This window comes from Fukomys damarensis, unplaced genomic scaffold (assembly GCF_012274545.1).
Source record: "Fukomys damarensis isolate Sample0158 unplaced genomic scaffold, DMR_v1.0_HiC HiC_scaffold_9, whole genome shotgun sequence".
In the NCBI taxonomy this organism is placed as follows: Eukaryota; Metazoa; Chordata; class Mammalia; order Rodentia; family Bathyergidae; genus Fukomys; species Fukomys damarensis.
In genome coordinates, this window is record NW_022900921.1 from 7,168,436 (window position 1) to 7,190,228 (window position 21,793).

Sequence of the window (21,793 nt, forward strand, 5' to 3'; positions counted from 1 at the left end):
AAAAAAAAAAAAAAAAAAAAAAAAAAAAGAAAAAATGCTGTGCACCTGAATCATTTCTATTTCCTAACTTTTCAGTTGTGCTTAGTAGAAACCCATTGCTGCTGTGCCAGGAACACAAGACCCTTTGTACAGAAGTTGGAAACATATTTCATATTTGACATATGAAGTAGAAAGGGTAGGAGACTGGAATTAACGAAGTATCTTGAATGTGCCAGGAACTAGGCTAGTTTTCTGCATGTACTGTTATCATAAAAAAACACATTAGCTATGACTCCATGAAGAATGAGTTGTCATTCTTGTTTTCAGCTCAGACTCAAAGAAAATAAATGATACATTTAACAAGAAGGCTGAACCAGGCTCCAAACTCACACCCTTTCGATCCTCAACACGTAATCTGTTGTTCACATAAACGAGGTAGAGATCTGAACTCCCAAATTCCCCACTTCCCCAGGGCCCGTTTTGCCAAGTCCTTTCAGTTTAACAAATTTTGCACCATCAAATGTCTCAAATTACAATGTTCCTAAATGTTTGTCTTTTTCCAACTACTAATACAGGACACTTTGAAATTTCGTTTACCTCAAATTCTCACAACTCAAGTAGAAAACAACTCCTCCAGCCTAGAAGCTGTTATTAGTAACTTAACATCAAAGTACAAAAACCTACATGCATTCTTTAGTTTGCAAAGTTCTAAGTTACCACTTCCTGCCAAATCACTTTTGCCTCATTATTTCTTTCTTTCTCCTCCTAAGATCCCAATTACAACTACACCAAACTATTCCTAGAACCCGCATATCCATTTTGTTCACTGCACTATTTTAATTTGTTTCTAGTGCAGGCTACTTTCTCCTGACCCTCCTACTTTTCTAATCCTCCAAATACACAATTTCATCTGTGATATTGTAGTTTTTAGTTCTTGAGTTTCTATTTTGTTCACTGTTACAGAAACATGTTTTCTATGCAGTCTTCACCTTGTCATTTAATAGCTTGATTGTATTAGTTACCGTTACTTTAGATCTGTAGCTAATAGAGGGATCACTTGCAGTTTCATTATGATGTCATATTCGTTTGTAAATTCTCAGTACTGAGAGCAAATAAAATAGTGCATGGGAAGACAATTTTTAAAAATTTCATTGTATGAATTTTTAGATTTTTTATTTTCTCATATGTGAAAAATCACACACTTTTAAACTTTAGGTCATGGCAACTGCCTTCAGATATTTGCTTCTGTTTCTAGCAGGCAGTGTGAGCGGGGCTGTCCTGGGGTCATCCTCATGGAATTAGAGACTGATTTGAGCTACAGGGAAACTCCAGTGTTTTCTGAGGGGTAATCTACTTCCAGCTCATCCTTCCTGTTAAAGACAGGTCATAACTGGAAATGCTGAACATTTGCCAGGGACCTTAGTCTTCGTGAACTTTGAATTACTAATTGTAAAACATCATGAAACTATCAGAAGTTCAACTCAGTATTTTAGCTTTGCATTTGCAGTTTTTAACCGTCCAATGAATCAAACAGAAAATGGTGTTGAATTCTCCCTCCACATCTCTTTCTTTGGAATCTTGGTCACCTGAATGATATGGTCTTGGTAATGATCCAGTAACCTGAGACATATTCTTCTCTATACCTTTAATGATATCACCAGTGGAAGTCATGGTCAGAGAAGAGCACTGTTGGCAGTAGGTGTCTTCATGAATAAATCTAAGTCTATTTTATACTAGAAGAATAAATCAGTGTAACACAGTGGGTAAAAGTGTATGCTCTGGTGTCAGACTGCCAAAGATTGAAAGCTAAGCGCCACTTTTATTGCGCCACTGGTCAAATAGCTTGACCTATTTGAGCCTGTTATACTAACTGCCAAGCAGGAACATTAAGGTGTTGTTCTAGATGAAAGGGAACAGTGAATACCGAATGCTCAAGGCTCTATGTGAGACACAGTGCTCAGGAAGCTTGAGTTGGCATCACAACTTCTTGAATGCTACAGCTTTCTATTACAATTCTACCCGTTTTTCTATCATAAAAGACACATCAAAGTTTAAGTAGCCTCCCACATAACATTTCATTTTCACTCTATAAAACCTCTCTGATGTGAAGCACATGAAATCACTCCAACTACACTCACTTTCAATTAGAAGGAAATTGAGCTTTAGGTCATCTAAGTGACTTCATACCACAACAGAAGTTGGCAGATCTGAAATGGTGTATTAGTTCCTCTGATCCCAGATTTTGATTTTTTTTTCATAGTCCAGTGCAGATATTTCAGATCCACCTGGCTTAAGGCTCTGGTGTAGGTTATACATGTCATACTTAGATTCAAGCCTTAAAAAGTTATTTAATTGTACATTAATTTCATAAGTAGGATAACAAAAACTCTGAGAAGGGTGAAAGTTTTGGCTTAGTTCACATGGCAAGCTGGAGACAAAAGTTCTCAGGATTTTCCCTACTTCAGTTAGTTCCTTCTACATCAAAAACATGTGCAAATATTTGCCTAACAATAGCTGTGATACTGATCTGGAAATACCATTAATAACAGCAACACATTCTCCCCCTCCAGAGAGTAGCAAGTGACAGAAAAGTGTTCATATTCCTGATGATGATGGCCTATTATTACATTATGCCAATTTAAGTATTTTGTCATAAAATTTAAAAATTTAAGACATCATCATCTGCTCAGCCAGCAAGTAAAGTGAAAATGGGTGTTTCTGATGTGTTAGATTCAATTACTGATTTATTTTGTGTGGTTTGGTCTATTATAAATCAATTGAAGTAATACTAACTTGTGAATAGCCTTAGAGTGGTCTTGGCTTTGTTGTTGTTTTTTCAATTTCATGGATTATGCAGTAACAACTATGGGACAAATGGCCACTCTCTCCTTTATTAGAAACACTAACTGCAAGCTTTCTGCTCAGACTTCCTTTTAGGTACTTAGATGTTAAAATAATATCTTGGACTATGCTAAACTTGACATGATCATTTGTGGCGAAAATATATTAATGCCTGAAATCTTAAAGGAAGGACTTCTTCACATAAACTGGACACAGCCTCTCTCCTAGAGAATAACCTGGCAGCCAGAGGCTTCATGGGCAAACACGGCTGTCCACAGGGACCTTCAAGGCAGGTTCCCGAAGAGACTGTCTCCCAAGGTCTCTCATGCTTTGGACACTGGAAAACAGTGATTCTCCCACACACAACTTTTCTCTGCAACTCTTCTCACATAGAGTCATGCAAATCTTTAAGGAGGAAGCTTAACATTAGCAGAACCCTCCTCGATGAAAGGACCATTTCTGGTCTTTAACCTAAGGAATTTAGTCTTCACTCTGTTTCTACCTGCTTTTAAAATCCCCATCTATTCTTTCTTCTTTCTTTTCCCCTAATCAAATCAATTTTTCTAAGAGCCTTCACATTAGAGTGAATCATTGCTGAGGACTCCAGCTGAATCACGCTTTTTTCTGTTGAATAATCTTCTTTCCACAGTTTCAACTGCCATCTCCTCTGCAAATGAAATAAAGTCATCTTAAACCCCGATTTTCCACCTCTTCATTATTTGCTGCAGCTTTAATTCCAAGACTATACTGTGTGAAGTTTGTATTTGCTGTCCTTATTTCTCCTCCAACTTTTCCCCCATCTCTAGGCTTGACATAACAATTATCCCCAGAGATGGAATAATTATTTTCCTTTGGTAGAGTTAGCCATTTCCCATGGACAGTCCTTCTAAGCTTCCCTGAACTCATCTCTAATTTACATCCAGAAACCTGAGGCTATTGCCGTATCAAAAAGGAAACAATTTCCTAACCTTTAATCTTCACAAATAGTAAACACCTTGTGCATTCGTGTCCTATGTATCTGTGGGAAATATACACTGCCTTTATTTTGGGAGAAGCATTCTTTGTCCTAAAAAGTGCAAATTTATCAAGGTAAAAATTGGATATGAGCCTGGATTGAGATGCTAAAAAATAATTAGGTTATAATCTCTAAGCCTTTATTTAAAAAAATTTTTATAGAGCTATAATTCGTATCTCCTGTAACATACCTATTTGAAATGTGAAAGTTAATAGTTTTCAGTACAGTCGCAAAGCTTTAGATCATCGCCACGATCAATACTAGAGCATCTTGTTCACACCATAAAGAATCCCTGGGTCTGCTAGTGGCCACTTCGCATTTCACAACCTATGACAATTTGTCCCTTGTGGGATCTCTAGAGATAATGTTTCTACATGTCAAGTCTGTTCGCTTGCTATAAAATCACGCTTACTTGCTGACTTATTTATACAGCTACTAGCACACTGGAGCACTGGGTGAAATGGAAGTCACTTACCATGACTATGGCTATAAAGCACCTCCCATGCAGTTAGAGCTCAGCCCAGGACCCAGGTCTTCTAATTCCCAGCTCAAGCTTCTTCCCATAATCACACCGCCTTCTTTGGGCTAAGCTGTCATAAGTGCAGGAAATGCCTTTCACCGCAAATCCAATTCCCCATTCCTCCCAACATGTTGGGTGACACCTGGTAGTCACTGACCAAACTACCAAACCTTTACTGTCAAGTGCAGAAAAGGGCCAAACTGTACCTCAGAGCACCCTCAGTTTGCCAGGCTTTCCCAGGAAAAGTCAGAGGCTTTTGTTGAGAAGGGTGAAAAGCAACAGCCAGAGATCCTAAGGAGCCCAAAGATTCATTTCTGACTTCCCACTCTGATGGAGGTCTTGGCTGAAGAAGACATGAGCTGCAATCTTTCCAAACACTGGCTTCAGGGACAGTATTCAGTGCTCCAGTGATGTTACCTAGGTGGATAAACTGTCTTCTTGGTTCTTTCTTGCTGCAAAGCCTTTCAAATTCTGCAGATCCGAAGCCATAAAAGCAGTTGTCAAGGAAAACACACAGGAAAGACGTAGGTCCTAGGACACTGCTGGGGGACAGGGGTGGGTCTACACAGAGCAACAGAACAAATGTGTCTTCCCACTGGAGTAGCACTACTTTCAAATTAAAAAAAAAAAAAAAGATCAACTGGGCTGGGGATTTAGCTCAGTGGCACCACACCTGCCTAGCAAGGTTTGATTTCTGGTACCAAAAAAAAAAAAAAAAGATCAACTGGGCTGGGGATTTAGCTCAGGGGCCCCCCCCCTGCCTAGCAAGGTTTGATTTCTGGTACCAAAAAAAAAAAAAAAGATCAACTGGGCTGGGGATTTAGCTCAGGGGCCCCCCCCCTGCCTAGCAAGGTTTGATTTCTGGTACCAAAAAAAAAAAAAAAGAAAAGAAAAGAAAATTTCAACTTGGTCAAGATTCAAGATTCCTTGAAACCATCTTGTCTGAGATAAAAACAACACAGTAAAAAAAGGTATGATTTTAGTATACTAAAACAATAAAAATCTATTTTAATCACCATGACTGCGAAAAAACTGTTCTAACTGTATAAGTTAATTGCCCCTTCTGATTATATTATGCATGGTGGAGCTATTTTTGTTTTGAAGAATAGGTAGTAAAATGTATAAGAAGTCCTGTTACAGTGCCTCATACATATCAAGTAATCGCTATTATAATTATTGTTGACCCCATATACAATGTAACCTCTTCTCCCCTATGTTACAGAACTGACTGGAAATTTAGGTTAATGAGACGGTGGTTAAGGAGTTTACCCTTCAAATGCTACCCTTCAAATGCCAAGAGCTGGAAGCAAGTCAAGAAATAAATAGAATGCTTATCCAATGACAGAATTCCAGCAGCTTTTCAGAGAAAGGCAACAACACCCAAAATCACTATATCAAAGAAAATGGCCCTATGGTTTACATGTAAGAAGTAAACTAAAGACACGTGGTTGAAATGCTTCCCCAGTGGTCAGCCCCACTGTGGGCGGCTTCATGACGGGTCTCCACAGTGGCAAAGACCCACATCCACATTGGTCAGCAGTTACAGGCAGCTTGGGGTAAGACACTGAACTTGCAGACCTCAGTTTCCCATTCGCTAAATGAGATTAACTGTCTCTTTGCCGACATTAATAAGCACGTGCGATTCTCTGTCAAGTTCAGAGTTCAAGGGCTGGAGGAATGATAGGATGCACAGACTACAAGATTATCAAGACAAAGAACAGAAACATACAGAAAGCAGTTACACTCAAAGAATATAAACAATACTATAAAAGAAAGTTTTGAAAAAATTCTTCAAAGACAGATGTACATTTGATGGGCTAATGAGCCCTTTCTCATATGTAAGAAATGAATTGCTGTGGACACTAAACTGTCACAAGAACCCTAATGTGCTATTTGTCTGGAGGACTTACTCTGCAATTCAAATAAGATAATCTGTGTGGTGACAATTTAAATATCAGGAGTACTATTATCACCATTTTATGTGAACATTTTTTTACTCCAGAAAAAAGTCAGCATCATTTAAAAAATAAACCAGCTTTCATAGCTGAAGTCATTCAGACTTTAAAACTAACTTAAAGACAAGGTGATTGTTTATCATATGTCTCTTGGTCAGCAAGTCTGAGAATAAGGAGAGAATGTAAAAACCCTGTATCAGCAACCTAGCTATACCACTTAGCTACTATGTGACTTTAGGCACACAGTGAAAATTCATTCATCCTTAGTGGCATCATCTTTAAAAAACTAGCATAATTATTCCTATCTTAATAATTTGATTTTGTTAGGATTGTATTAAAGACTATAATATCAAAGCACTTGGTAAGTGGAAATATTCAGTGTAAGAGCAATAATAAGTAGAATATAAAGCTTAAACCTTAAATCTCACCAGCCTTAAAATCCATGGAAATCATTTGTGTGACATGGAATTCTTTTGATAAATCTGCCGCATGGCCAATCCTAAACACAAAGACAAACAAATGTGGGCATATGTGTGCATTCACAAGCGTATGTGGGCATGGGCACACACACACACACACACACACACACACACACACACACACGTATTTTAAGCTGTCCGTAAAGTCAGACCAATCCTCAAAAAGGAAACAAATAAAGTACACGAGTTGTCTGGCCCTAGCTAATTTGATCCACTGCTATGAAGTACACAGAGGAACTCTGCCACTCTCCTAGCAGTTGAGAAGCCCTGTGAGCAGACCTGGATGGAACACTGGACCCCCAAACTGCTGCAGCTTGGCTGGGTGACCTCATTGCCAAGGCTATGGCTTGTACTGAAAGTTACTGAAGTGGCATGAATGCAGTTTCAGAAGGATCGCTTCTTCTTTAATACCTCTTTTCCTTTTTAGTAAGAACAGGCTCTCCTCAGCTGACATTCTGCAGTAGGAGGAAGACAAGTGACAGCCAAAGGCTCACAGCCAAATGTTTGGTTGGAACACTGATACTAAATGTGTATCCCCACACTGCCATGCCCAACCTGCCCAGTCCCACCCTTTCAGCATATGGACATTTTTCAGGGAAAACCCAACTTGCCATCTTGGCTCATTCTTCGTGAAATGTCTTATGGCAACGTTTAAGCCTGTTTTTGTCCCAATAAATGCCCCATGTATATCAATAATTTTAAAAATCACAGTAAATTTCCCTTGTTTAATCTGTTTTTTAAAATTGTTTTATTGGTTTGACTGACTCAAGAAAATTTAGAACCAGACAGAATATAGAGGGACATGTTTATCTAAGTGACTACGGCTTAAAATGACTTTTATTATGTAGTTTAAGTTGCAAAATTAATGCAAGCATATAAATTCATAAAATATGAAATGGCCAAAGAAACAAAGGAAGTTTTTCATTCTTTACAACTTATATAAGAAATGATAACTGGAGTTAGGACAAAAAAAAAACAATTGAGGTTACATAGGAAAAGAAAAGCCCTTCCAAGAACAGGTCAATTAGAGTAAGAGTGTGCAGTCTGACCAATTAGTGTAAAAGGAGCTTTCCACCAAATTTACTAACTAGATTTTTCTAAATAACAAATAATAGGGGAAGTACAATGCTGCTAAAATCATAACAGAACAGAGTTATGGAGAAGTCTGTTGTTTCTTGTCAGGCTTCTATAGAAAATGCCTAGACAAAAGCAAATAATTTTTATTAAATTGATCTAATTTTCATTGAGTCATTATCAAAGTTTACTACATTTAGCTGTTTAGATAGATATTATTTCTTTGGTTTAAATAGTAGAAATGTGCTCCTCACAATATCGATGACATGCACAAAGTCTCCCTTTTTTTATCTTCCTCCTTAATCTCTTGAGGATATGGTGGGCAGAGCATATCACTAACCATCCCAGACAGAGTCTTAGACTCTGTCCAAAGTGAAAGCTCTGCTTATCCACCTTCATGAAATGATTGATCTGTTCAAAATCAATTTTTTGTCCTATGTAAAATTGATCAGGTAACATATTTTACTTGAATTACATGTCAGATGCAGAAAACCTTTTTCTTGTCTCATTTTGTATTATAAAACAACCATGCCGACTAAGAGAAACATCTTACTTTTATCTGTACCCACTTAGTAGAGCAGTCACACGAGTTCAGCACCAAGGACAGTAACCCAAACAACCCTCAATTTTATGCTAACAAATCGTACTGATCAACACATGATCTATCTTATTTATGTAGGAGTTTACAATATTGCTCCAGAGATCACAATAGTCCATAAAAACACAGCAAATATTCAATTAGTCTATAACTATTATTCTATAAAATACAAAGGAACATAGAGGAAGAGAGAAAAATCCAGTCACTAAGGTTTTAGGCATGCAATTTCCTTTGCCTGAGCTGAAATTCTCCATTGTAAGATACAAGAATTAGATTATACCAGGGATTCATAATCAGATTTAAAATTTTTTAAAAGCAAATTTAGATGACCAAGATAAAATCTTAATCTTTTCTTTTGCTAAGAAGATACATGGAAAAAAAACAAACTTCTACCTATCACCATATCTTCTCTTTTTAGAGGGGAAAAGGAATATTTTGACACCAATAAAGAAGAAAATCACCCAACTAGGAAATCACTCCTTTTAAATTAGGACACTATATTCTTTTGCTCATTCATAAATATACTGAAAGCTTGCTGTGTGTCATGCTATAGAAATGCAATGAGGAAGCCTTAGACTAGCATGAGTCAGAGCTACTGGAGACTCACCAAGGAGACTGGGGAATGGCAAACTCGGCCTTCAAGATATTTCATGATATATTTAATCACTTCACCATGTACTAATTTACCATCATCTGTTCTCAGACTAGACTTTGAAAACAATGATTTCACAAGATGGCAACTCGCAGACTCCCTGGTTAATAAGGCCCATAATCTGGAGCAAAAGTTACTGTGAATAGGAAAGTATCAATGCTGGTTATGACAATTTAAACCAATATGTACATAGAAGAATCTAAAAAGGTATATTTTGTTTGTTTGGTTGTTTTTTGTTTGTTTGTTTGTTTTAGGTGGGGGGGAGGTTTGCTGAGAAATGAGATGGATATTAAATCATCATCCTTGCTTGGAATTCTTTTTTTTTTTAACTTACTGACCAAAGGTATTATTGATTATCAACCCCATAACTGATGTGTTTTCTTTACTAATAACTCAATGTCGGGATGCCATTCTAGGCCCCATAAAATACCAATACAAAGACATAATATTTCTAGGAGGTAACAGCAAAGCAATCCTTTCAATAGTTGCTTTGCCTTAGAAGATGTGCTTATAAAGTCACTGGAGTGAATTTTTGTCTGGGTTTGTGCCAGGCTTGAACAAGATGATTAGTGAGTGTTCTGATGGCAGCTATAGTTTACCCTAATGGGTGTTTTGTGGCCATATGATAAAGGCCTTGGTAAGTACATTTTGGATTCCTTTACTCACAGTAAAGAAGAGAGAGCAAGTAATATTCAAGAGCTTTCACAGTATCAATCCTTTAGCAATGAGATGGAAGACATGGAGGTGTTTTCCTTTGCCCTAGTGATTCTGAAGAGTCAGGCATAATATTCAGAGTGATTGGTCAAGGGAAGAATTAAAATGAAAATAAGTAGGAAATATGCTCAGGCCTCCCTCCTGGCCCTATAGAGACAGGGATTAATGTATGTGGACTTGTAGGATTAGAAAGTATGTATGTGGAACAAATCATATCATCATTGACTCATGAGAGATGATTAAAAGATACACAGTTGTCATGGAAAAGCACAGAGAGTGCGACAGTGATGCTTAAATAAAAGCACATGGCAATGAAGAAAGCCATTGAAGTTGACAGAGGGAACATGAAGACCTTTCTTTCAGTTCTGATTATGGTGCTGATTCACTGAGTGACATTGGGAAGATCATCTGCCTACCCTCTTCTTCCATTATCTCATTGCTGGACACGCTGGGTGGATTAACCAACCCAGTCCCATGGTATACACATATATGCACTCAGTATGCAGAGGCTTCTGACAGTCAAAATACTGAGACCAAATGGGCCAGCATTGAGATTATGGTTCTGCCACTCACTAACAACACAGATCAACCATGCCATTTAACACCCATGCCAAATTCTCTTAGTTTGCAAAATCCAAATAACAACAATAAAAGATTGTATTGTTCTTGGAGGATTCAATAAAATATGTACATAAAGTCCTTAGCTCAATGTTGGGCACACAATGTTTTTATTTTTATTCACGGTCACTGCAGATTGGACTTTTCAGCTTGTCTCCAACCTTCAGCAACTGCAGCCAAAATTAAGCATCTTTGGACCCCGATTTGCTTATCATCTGTCTGCACAAAACAAAAACGCTACAGCTTGATTGAAGGGTTAACCCCTTAGGGTTATCGTCAGCAGTGAAAATTAGCAGCCAACACACTTTCCTTTGTGCTATTGCATGCATAAAAACCAAAAACAAATAAGGAAATAAAAGCATCTACAAACTAGAAATGACAGAGTAAGCCACCCTCTTCTTACCCCCTTCTACTCCATGGCTCAGCAATGTGCTTGAAGTAGAAAAGGTGTTAAATGCCACAGGGCTGGGAAAGACAAAGGCAATTTTTACTTCTCTTAAGGAGACTACTTCCTGTAGAAATATGAGTCAGTGCCAGTGTTTCCCCCTCCGGAAGACAGGCCTCTTTTTATTATATTGAATATTACATAAAATTTTTCCAAAGTAAAATAAATTTAATTTTATAACTATTATATACATATTACAATGTAGGCATAACGACTGGGGTAGAAAAGGAGGTGCTTATATGATAAGGCATTTTTCCCTGTTCTGTGTTCCTTGAGTACCATCTAGTTATAAAATCTGAGAGAGAGAGAGAGAGAGAGAGAGAGAGAGAGAGAGAAAGAGAGAAAGAGAGAAACTCAGGAATTGAAAAACACTTTGAACGCAGTGGTTCTTTAAGTTTGTTCCCCAAATAGAAAACCAGCATCTCATGGGAATCTACCGGAAATGTAAATTCCAAGTCCCAACTCATGACATCTGGAATCAGAAGTTCTGGGGTGATTGCCACAAAGTCATTTTTAGACAAGCTATCCAGGGGATTGTGTAACACACCCAAGTTTGAGTACATTTCTCTAGAAGAATTTTGGGTTTGTCTTGAGAGACATTCGATTGAAACCCAGGTTGTATCTGTAGTCTCTATCACAGAATTAACATGTGACCTGTGTCTTGGTTTCTCAGGTGTAAAACAGGAGCAAAACACCCTTGCACCTCAGAAGAATGAGCCCAACAAACTGGTGCACTTGTTATGGACATGGTAACAGTGTGGTCGGCTGACTTTCTGCTGACACACGTTGGACTCCATCCACACATGCACACCAAGAGCATGACTTTCCTGGCAGCCACCTGATGGCTGAGTGCATAGAAAATATTGACAGATCCGTCCTGGGAAATAAGGACAACTCCTCCTGACAATCTTGATAGAATGTGATGGATTTGCTGAACTCTCTGTATCCAGCAAATCTGAAATAATTCTGTCCAACTTTTCTCTCTTGCTGTTAGTCAGGTCTCCATTTATCACACTCCTGCAGATTTCCTGGCACCATCTTTATTTTCCTTTACAGAGTTTTATTTCTAACAAAATTCTCCTGCTATCTTGGTGTTCACTTCACTAAGGACCCAGTTTAACATACCTGTCAGCCACACCTCCATTTGAAAAAACACTCCTCAAAGGACACATCATCTGCCTTGAAAATGTGGGCTGATAACTCCATTTCACGCTTGCCTACCTTGAACACTCACCATCTCACTTTATTATATTGCTTAGAAGAGGGCAAAGATTCAAGAGGGACACTGTTACATGTTTCAATTATGGGCCCCTGTTTTAAACTATACAGCCACTATGAAAAATAGTATAAAGGAGATTCAGAAAACTAAAAGTACAACTAGGGTAAGCACATAGTAACTGTGACCATCCTCATCCTCACTACCTGGGCAAACAGAAGTCTTATTTATTAGTTTCATTTGAAAATTCCAAAGATAAGATATGTTAAAAGCGCCGGGATTTAGCTCAGTGGTTCTGCCACCTGCCTCACAAGCACAAGTACCCGGGTTTGATCCCCAGTACCAAGAAAAAAAAAATGCTAAAAGCCAAACATAGGTTTCCCTTTGGTTCGGATACAAATTTATACCAAAAAAATCAGTAAGGCAGTTAAAGATGCCTAAAAACCAGATGCTCCCATTATAACACTACTCAAGTTAAATGCTAAATAGAGATGTCCTCTTTATGTGATAAAATAGCATGCAATCCTGTCACAGTATTTTTTTAAAAAACTAACATTTAGTTGTGTTGGGAAATTCTTTTTTGTATATATTTATAATTTTATTATGAATGAGTAAATGTGTAGAAAAAAAGAGTACAGTAAATACAGAGTATTCGCAACAATTCAAAACTCACATTTTTCATTTTTAAAAGTTAGATACACTTTACTTCTAGTTTTTGAATTCTGTCTTCTACATAATTGATTTCATTTGTACTTTTTGTGTTGGGAAATTCTTAATGGAACAATGTTGGGTGAAAGAAGGCCCGACTCAAATAATAAATAAATACATATACTTGTGAAGTCTATTAAGTTAAAAAGACATTTTAAATGGATTTGTTAATCTTCAAGAAACAAATTAGCTTTGTTTCTAGTTCCCAAAGGAGAGATTCTAGAAGGGTGACTGTAGCGGTCAGACTGTCTTATTCATAAAGTGAAGGAAATGGTACTAGACTGGGTAGGGGAGTAGGGCCACAGGAGGGTGTGCCTCCTGGGACTGCCTCCTATCTCAGGAGTACTGGTCAGGGTACTGACAACCGTCTTAGGGTCGTGACCTGATCGTTCCTGGTTGGGAGCTTTTCTCTGCCTCCGCTTGCACATCTGTAAGAGAACTATTTGGAAGAAAGGATCTCTAGGACCGCTTCAACCTCTGACATGGTAGGAATGTACGATTGTATCACTACAGACTTCATTCTGAGCCACCGCAGCCAATGAAACTGGAAGGCTTATGATAATTTAGCCCACTGGAGGTTTGGGACATTATCTAATTAAGTCACTGAAACAGACAGATAACATGGTACAGCCATTACTTCTTCTAAACATTTTCCAATTTATAAGGATGATCTAAAGAAACCACGCAAACATCCATACTTCCAATTTCTTGTCTCTTAACCTCATTTTATTTTACAAGAATCTTTCGAAAAACAAAGTAAAGAAAAATACATTGGTATTTTTTAAAATACATTATCGTTGAAAATGCTCAGTGACTTTGTCAAGAAACAGAGCTTTTTAAATATTTTCCCCTGCAGATGCAGAGACACTTAAAAACCCACGGGGGGTGGGGGGGCACATAAAGAAAGAAAATTGGCATCATTTTGCATTTGTTTTTAAATGGGAAAAATAATTATCTCTATTCAGTTGCTCACTGAAAATGCCATCATTTTAATTTTTTATTGTTTCTTCTCCTGACACAACTCACCAAAATGATTTAGTTCTATTTTGCTCTCTCTGCCTGATAATTTCATGAGCTCCAGTTGTTCAGGATGGATAATGACTCACCTCAGGTTTGGTGACTGTGGCAGCCTTCCTTCCTGAGATAGGATATTATTCTATGATGAACGCAGCCCTTCCCTTCCAGATAAAAGAGGGACTTTAATAACACGGAAATAACCATGACTCTCTACTTTTCCAGAACCGAGGTCCCATATCTCATCCTGTTTTAATTAAGCAATAAGTTACATGTCAAGAGCAATTAGAATCTTGAAGGTCAAACCTTGCTTAATTAAAAAATTGGAAGGGGTTCTCCTTGTTCAACTATTTTGAAAGCATCAAGAGACCTTCGAATTCTACATGGGGGCTCAGAGGAAGTGAAATCATAACCAAACAGGCTTATACTTCCCCTTGGAATTCAGACTCTTGCTTCCTCCTGTGGGGTTGTGTTGGCCCTTCTCAAATGCCCATACCATGAGGCATACATTCCCTGTATGGTGCAATGACTTCATACAGCACCAAGACCGCTGTTGAATGGTGATGAGTTGTAGCATTTGCAAAATTTAAGCAGGTGAGAAGCAGAAGTTACAAAACATTAGACCTTCACCGCTTTTCCCCTCTGGGATAATTTCACTTTTTTCAGGTGTAGTTCTTGAAGCACTTCTATTTTAATTTTCTTAGGAATGAGATACAGTATAGAATCCAGCAAGGGTCCCTCCCCAAATCTGTGAATCAGAATCTCTGAAAATGGCAATAAGTTTCCCACAGGACTCTTATTCATACTAAAGTTCGGGGAACTACAGATATAGTTCATTCTCCTCATTTTACTAATGGGAATCTAAGATTCAAAAAGATGAAGCACTCTTGCTACCGACTTCAGGGTCCCTACAACTCAAGAGTTTCTCACTTCAGGTCCAATCAGACTACAGAGCAAACTCATACAACCAAGTTTCCCCACTTCTAGGTTCACAGGTATGCTTTGCAGGTCATTTCTGTAGACTTTTTCCAATGACTACACCCTGTTAAACTTAAAAGATACCTGCCATCTTCTTACCCCCGCCAAATGAATGTCATTCCTCCCAACAAACGCTTGCTTCTTTGCTGTCTTCTAAAAATCGTATTTGTCATTAGCATCTGCGGTTTCTTTGAATTTCAGAAGCTGAGACACTCCTCGTTTGAGAGGCTCACTCCCTGGATAGCTCTCCACTTGGGCTCCTTCTGAAACAAACCCTCTTGTCTAGAGAACACAGGTGCCAGCTTGCAGTTGATCCTGTAGTAAAATAAACTCACCCAACACGGACCTGAAGAACAACCACAGACTGGAGACAAAAGGTTTGGTTCCTAATCCTTCCTTAGCCATTATCTCACTTTGCAAATGTTATTTTCTTTTTGAGCCCCTATTTAATTCTTCCTTCATAGAAGTTGGGAAGGGTTCTTAAAAGTATGTCCTTTTCCATTTCAGCAAGTCAGGAAAAGCAAGACTCTCTACTGTCATTAGCTCGCATTGTTCTCAAGAAGTGTGAACGATCAGGAGATGCAAATATCTCTAATTTTATCAACCTGCCAAAGAAACAACTGTCAACCTATTCTGTTATTTGGCTGGTGAGGAGCTCTAAGAACCTTGAGCTTCCTGTGGTTAGAGGGGAAGAAACGAATGAGTCCCTGCAGGGGCTGTTCATGAGGGCCCAGCGTTTGTGTGGGAAGGCAGAGGAAAAGAAGGCGAAAATATCACCAAAGGCTTTCAGCCACCTTTTGCTCTTTCTGCACAGGCTAACAAAGATAGGGAAAAGCAGCCTCCTCAAAAATCAGCATAGAGGTTTGGCTTGCAGTGCAAGAGGTTTAATTTAAAATAAGATGTGGCTAAACAATCCAAGCTAATTAAAGCATTCTAAAGGGACTCAGGAAGAAATACATGAATGTGGCTTCTCGTCAATAATTCCAGGGTAAAAGTAAAGCAAACACACAGAAACAACAAAGAAGCAACTGACAGGAATACGACCGGAATAGGCAATGACCTACAGGTCAAGTGTTGGCCAAGGACAGAAGCAGATTGGAATTTCTCCTGACACACCCTAGGAGTACCACATCCTAGCGGTACCTTCGTAGGTCACTTAATGCACCTGCCTCCCTTTCTTTCCCTCAGCCTGGAACAAATAACGCCTTTCCAACCTTCTCAAGTGGTGGAAAAGGAACAAAGGTCAGTGGGCAATTATGTGTGGAAGGCATATCGAACTTTAAATTTTCACTCCAGGCAAAGGTAGAGGCGAAAAGAGTCTGGAGGTTGTTTGGATTCCTACCGCTGCTCTCCCGCTTCCTGAAGGAGTGACCCGATGCCAGTCTTTGAAAAGTTTTCATCCTCCATTAAAAAAAAAAAAAACTAGAGAACAAATTCTAACTCCTGTCCAAGACAACCAGATCTGGTTTTATCAAGAATAGTGGTAATGAGGTCAAAGAGGCCTCACTGGAGAACTGGGCTTGCTTCCAAACACAGAATAGCCAAGTGGGGATGAACGCCTAGAGAACAGAGTGGGGGCCATGCACAGAAAATCACTCAGAGGAAGTATCAACAGTAGGGCATTTAGCAAAGCTGATCTAGCAGGATTTCAGCTGCAGGCAAGTCAAGGTGACCAGACTTCACCTAGACAGAAAATGCAGATCCCAGTTACTTAGCCAGGGGAGTTAGATACTAAGAATGCAGATTCTGGCGAAGTGTCACTAACAGTGTCCCAATTAAACTCGGACCAGATGAAGGAAGTACACAAACAGGTCGAGGAGAACTTTAGTCAAGCAAGGATCTCTCAGGATGCTGTGTGGAGTTTTGAGAACTAAAGGACAAGAGTTTAAGCATAGTGTCTGCCTCTGAGGACCTGAGAGTAAAGGCCGGACGTCACGGCCTTCTCAACCACCGGTATTAGATTATACTTAGATTTTGGCGGACCATAAAAAGTTCACAAAGCATGAAACACTGTAAATGTGTACTGGATGTCTTATCTCAGATCGTTGTCTTCTTTTACTCTACAGGAATCGGAGAACTTGGCACCAACCAAACCGGGAGCCAAAGAAGTATTCCGCAGATGCTATGGGGCTGATGTGGAAAAAGAAACCCAGACCTTCTTCCTGACAGTACAGAGATGTATCTACATTTATGATGTTTCATAGATATTTTCTTATCCCTTATCTTATCTTTCTCACTCATTCCTCTGTATGGTTTTTTTAATTACATTTTTACTGGGGTTTTGGCGGGGATACCAGGGATCTAACTCAGGACCTCGAGCTTGCTAGGCAGGCGTGGCACCACTGAGCTACATCCCTGGCTTTACTGTGAACTGTTACAATAGAATATTTAAAGCATACACAAGTCATTAAACTCATGCTTAGGTTCCGAGACAGAGTTCTTGCCTAGCATGTGCAGGGCTCTGGGCTCAATCTTTAATACCCCCCAAACAAAAACAACACTGGACAATTAACAGATTATTACATCAAGAAACAGCTATGAACAGTTCTCCAATTCCTTTTTCTCCCCACCTTGCTGGATTCATCTTAAACCTTTTCTTTTCCAGAGGAAGCAGCAATGTGAATTTCATAGTATGAGTCAATGACTTTAACACATTCACAGAATTGTGTAACCATCGCTATTTATTTGTTTGTTTGTTTATTTATTTCTTGGTATTGGAGTTAACCCAGAGCCTTTGTCCTGCATTACATCCCAGCTCTTATTTAATTTGTTATTTTGAGACTAGGTCTTACTCCTGCAGGAAGTTTCCCAGACTGGGCTTGAACTCATGATCTTCCTGCTTCAGCCTCCCGGAGTGCTAGTATTACAGGCATGTATTATTTATTCTGTATGGCTCCACACCCACAATTTCAAAACAATTTCTACAACCCCAAAACAAAGTCCAAACTATCACTCACATCCCACTTCCTATTAAATATTCAAGCCCTAGATGAAACCATCTACTTCTGGTTTCCATACATTTATCTGTTCTGGACATTCCATTTGAGTGGAATGATATAGGCAGTCTCTGTGCCTGGGTTTCTTTACTTAATAAAGTAGCTTTGAGCTTTGTCTAAATTTTAGCACACATCACTACTTCATTCTGTTTTACTGCGGCATAATATTTCATTTATAAATATACCACAATGATTTATTCAATAGTTGAGACGGTTTTGAGCTGTAATCATCTGAGGAGTGACGGGAGGCATCTCTGGAAGTGTATGCTATATGTATACGTGTGAATATCCACAAAGGGAAGGGATGGGGCATCTCCAGAAAATGGCTTTCAAGGTCTCTTACTCTTTGTAAAAACTGGATTATTTGTTTCAGCATTATTGAGTTGTAGGTTTCTACTTTTTCTATGTAGAAGTCCTTTATCGGATATTTACTTTGCAAATGCTAATTCCAGGATATGAGTATCCTTTCAGTTCCTTAAAGGTAATTCCTGGAAAATGTTTTTTAAGACTTATGAATTACAATTTTTAAAATGTTGTGTTATGATTTTGGTACCTTGTCTGAGAAGGCTTTGCCTAAGTTAAAATCATGAAAATTAAATCTTCCATCTTCTTGAAAAATTCTGTTGTTATAGTAAATTTGGGGAATGGTCTGAGGAAGAGGTCTAACTTCGTTACTTTGAATTTTGAGGCATAGTCAGTACCATTTTTGAAAAGACTATTTGAAAAATCAGTATTATTCCCACTATTGAATTATGTTGGCACCTTGCTTGACTGACTGCCAATGCGATATTTATTTCTATAATTTCATTTCTATTACACTTTCATCTACATGCCTGTTCTTATGCCAGTAAGACATTTGTTGATTACTGTACTTTGTAGCAACACATTTTCTCCATTATTTAATCCCACAAGGTATTTTTTAACCTTTATTTCTGAAAGGTATTTTTGTTGGTATAAGATTTCTGGTCGACAGTTTTTTTCTGGGAGCACATTGCCCAGGTCATGTCACCCCCTCTGGGCTTCCATGGCTTTGAAGAAGAAGTAAGCTGTTAATTTTACTGGAGTTTTTTGTTCATGATGAGTTCTTGTTCTCTTGCTGCGTTCAAGATTTTCCGTTTGACCTTTCATATTTTTAATATGATGAGTCTATTGTCGATTCTCCTCAGTTTATTTCTACTTGGAATTTGCTGATCTTCTTCGATGTGTAAAACATTTTCCATGAAATTGGAAAGCTTCTGTCCACTATTAATTCATGTCTCTCTGCTCCTTTTCCTCTCTTCTCTTTCTAGTACCCCCATGGCGCATGAGGTGATGTGCTTATTGGAATCCCACATTCTCTGAGGCTCTACTCATTTTTATCCATGCCCTTTCCTCTTGTTTTTTATAATGCACAATCTTTAACTATATATCTCCAAATGTGTTCTTTTTTTTGCTATCATGTTATAGCTGCTACTGAGCAACTCTGATGAAGTTTTCATTTCTGTTATTGTACTTACTGCCCCAGAATTCCTACTTAATTCCTTTTTAATATCTAACTCCTATCTTTTGGGTGATATTTTCTATTTCATGAAATACTACCATCATACATGATTTTTTTAAATTATGGTTTCTTTAGCTTTTTGAACACGTCTGCCTTAAAAGTTTGGTATTTGAATTCTCTCAAAGGCAATTTTTGTTGTCTTTTATGTTTCTTGTGTGCATCATTTTTTCCCATTTTGTCATGTTTTTTTTTTCTGGAAATTAAACAGTTTAGATAATATTTTTTGGAACAACTCTGGGTACTGATCTTCCCTCCCTGCTGTGGTTCCCGCTCTGTTAGGTGCTTTCCCATTGCCCTCTGATGGCCTGTTGTAGTGAAGTCTGTCTGCCCTCCAGCACAAAGCCTCTGATGTTGTTGTTGACAGAGCGCAGCCTTGGTCCTGCACAGGTGACAGTGGCTTCCTTGGGGCTCTCTCTAAATATGTCTTTCCATAATCTCAAAGCTTTGTCTCTGTTGGTATCACTCCAAGCTGCTAGGCTCCCCTAGTATCCACCTTATTAGTCTGTTCTTTTAGCAAATGTTCTGGGTATAAATTAATCTACAGTTTGATTTTATTAAATATGCGCTTCTTCGCTCAGATAGTTTTGAAGAACATCTTTGAAGTTTCTTCTGATCCCTGAGGGTTCTATTACTTCGATCCTGCTGGTTCTCTCAAGCAAACCAGCTGGTCTACCATTTTATTTTGTCATTTCCATGACTCTATTGGGAACATTTCAACTGCTAACTAAAATTTCCATTGTTTCTGAAAGCAACTTGGACTTCCCCACACTGTTTTAAACAAATTCAATCCCTTTGGGAAGAAATCCAAAGTGCTTGAATCTTAGAGCTTGTCTTTCCTCCTAAACAAAATCTCCGACCCACTGCTCCACAGCTGGGTCAGGAATAACAGCTTGCCTCTGTCAGTGACAGTCGTGCACTGGGCATGGAGAAGAACAGTAGCATCTGGTCTCACCTTGCCTTTCACGGCATATAAACGTCACCAAGCAAGTAAGCTAGGGTAAAGGCAATCCAGGCCCTGTACTCTGACCACGCCCCATTTGGGATAGAGGTCCACTGAAGAAGAGTGAGTCTGACCTGTCGATTGGAAGTAACCCATCCTACCTTAGATTTCACAAGTTTTCTTGAATACAATTTTTCATTTGCTGTACAACTTCCAGTGACTTTAAATTTTTTTTGAATATAACTTTCAACAACTGTGATTGTCTTACCAGGGACATCTATGGAACTTCTCCAGAAGATGAATCCTCAAATTCTATGTATAATTTCATTTGACTTTTTTGAACTTACTATATATACACCAACTTAATATATGTATTCTGGAGTTGACATCTTTCATTCTCATTCAGTCTTAAGATTTTTCTATGCTACTACAGCTCTCCATCGTGCATTTCTGCAGTGTCTAGTAAGTTCACCATTTTGTAATTCTGAATCTATCCTTATCCAAACTCTGATTAATTTACATCTTTGATGACTCCTTCCCTGCTTCTGTCTTGATGCAAGGAACTATGAATTTCTGTGGCCTGTGTCCTGCACTGCTGCACTGTCCTCTAACATATTATTCAAGAGCATTCGGTTATGCTTTAGGAAATCAGCCAGACAAAAATGAGTTTACAAATGAGTCACTTGCAAGGAATTAATTTGCAAGACATTCTCGTCTTGGACAAAGTAACAAGAAACGTGCGCTACATCTACAGAAAAAGTTGAAGGACTGTAAAGGTTCGTTTTGACTGGCAGCTTGATTGGCTTGAGAGGTACCTGGGAAATTAGTGGTGCACACTTTCGGGTATGTCAGGCAGGCATGGGGTGTGATCTTGTGGCCGGTGTCCCTGCCCCTTTCTCTCAGGCACTTTCTCTGTTTCTGTTTTCCAGCTGCCATGAGGTGAGAAGCTTTACTCTGCCGTGTTCCTCTGACGTCCTGTTTCTGCCTTGGAACCAGCCAACCATGGAGTGAAACCAGGAGCTAAAAATTGAGCCTTTTCTCCCTTAACTTCTGTATGTCAGGCATTTTTTCCAGCAACAAAAGGTAATTTATGCAAAGATAAAATAGTCACTTAATGTGGATGAGGCAGATGAGGTCCCAAATACTCATGAGATACACAGAGGCACAATGTATCGATGATACACCATGAACGATGCAAGTGAAGAATGCAATACTCTCACAGTCTTAAACTACTCAACCACTGACATTTGCTTTGGCTCCATTCATTCTGCACTTCCCTTCTGCTCAAAGCAGATCAACTCCTTGCTTGCTTATCACATTAACAACGAAACGCCTGCTGTATGGAAACATATTCCCCTTAATTTTCCTTGGAATACAGGAACCCTCCTTTTGGTCCTCCTCATACAAACTTAACTCTGGGTCTTGTAATTAACACTTACCAAGGGGAACTGAAGAAAGAAAGGGAGAGAATGAAAGGAGAGAGAAGGAGAGGGAGAGGGAGGGGGAGGGGA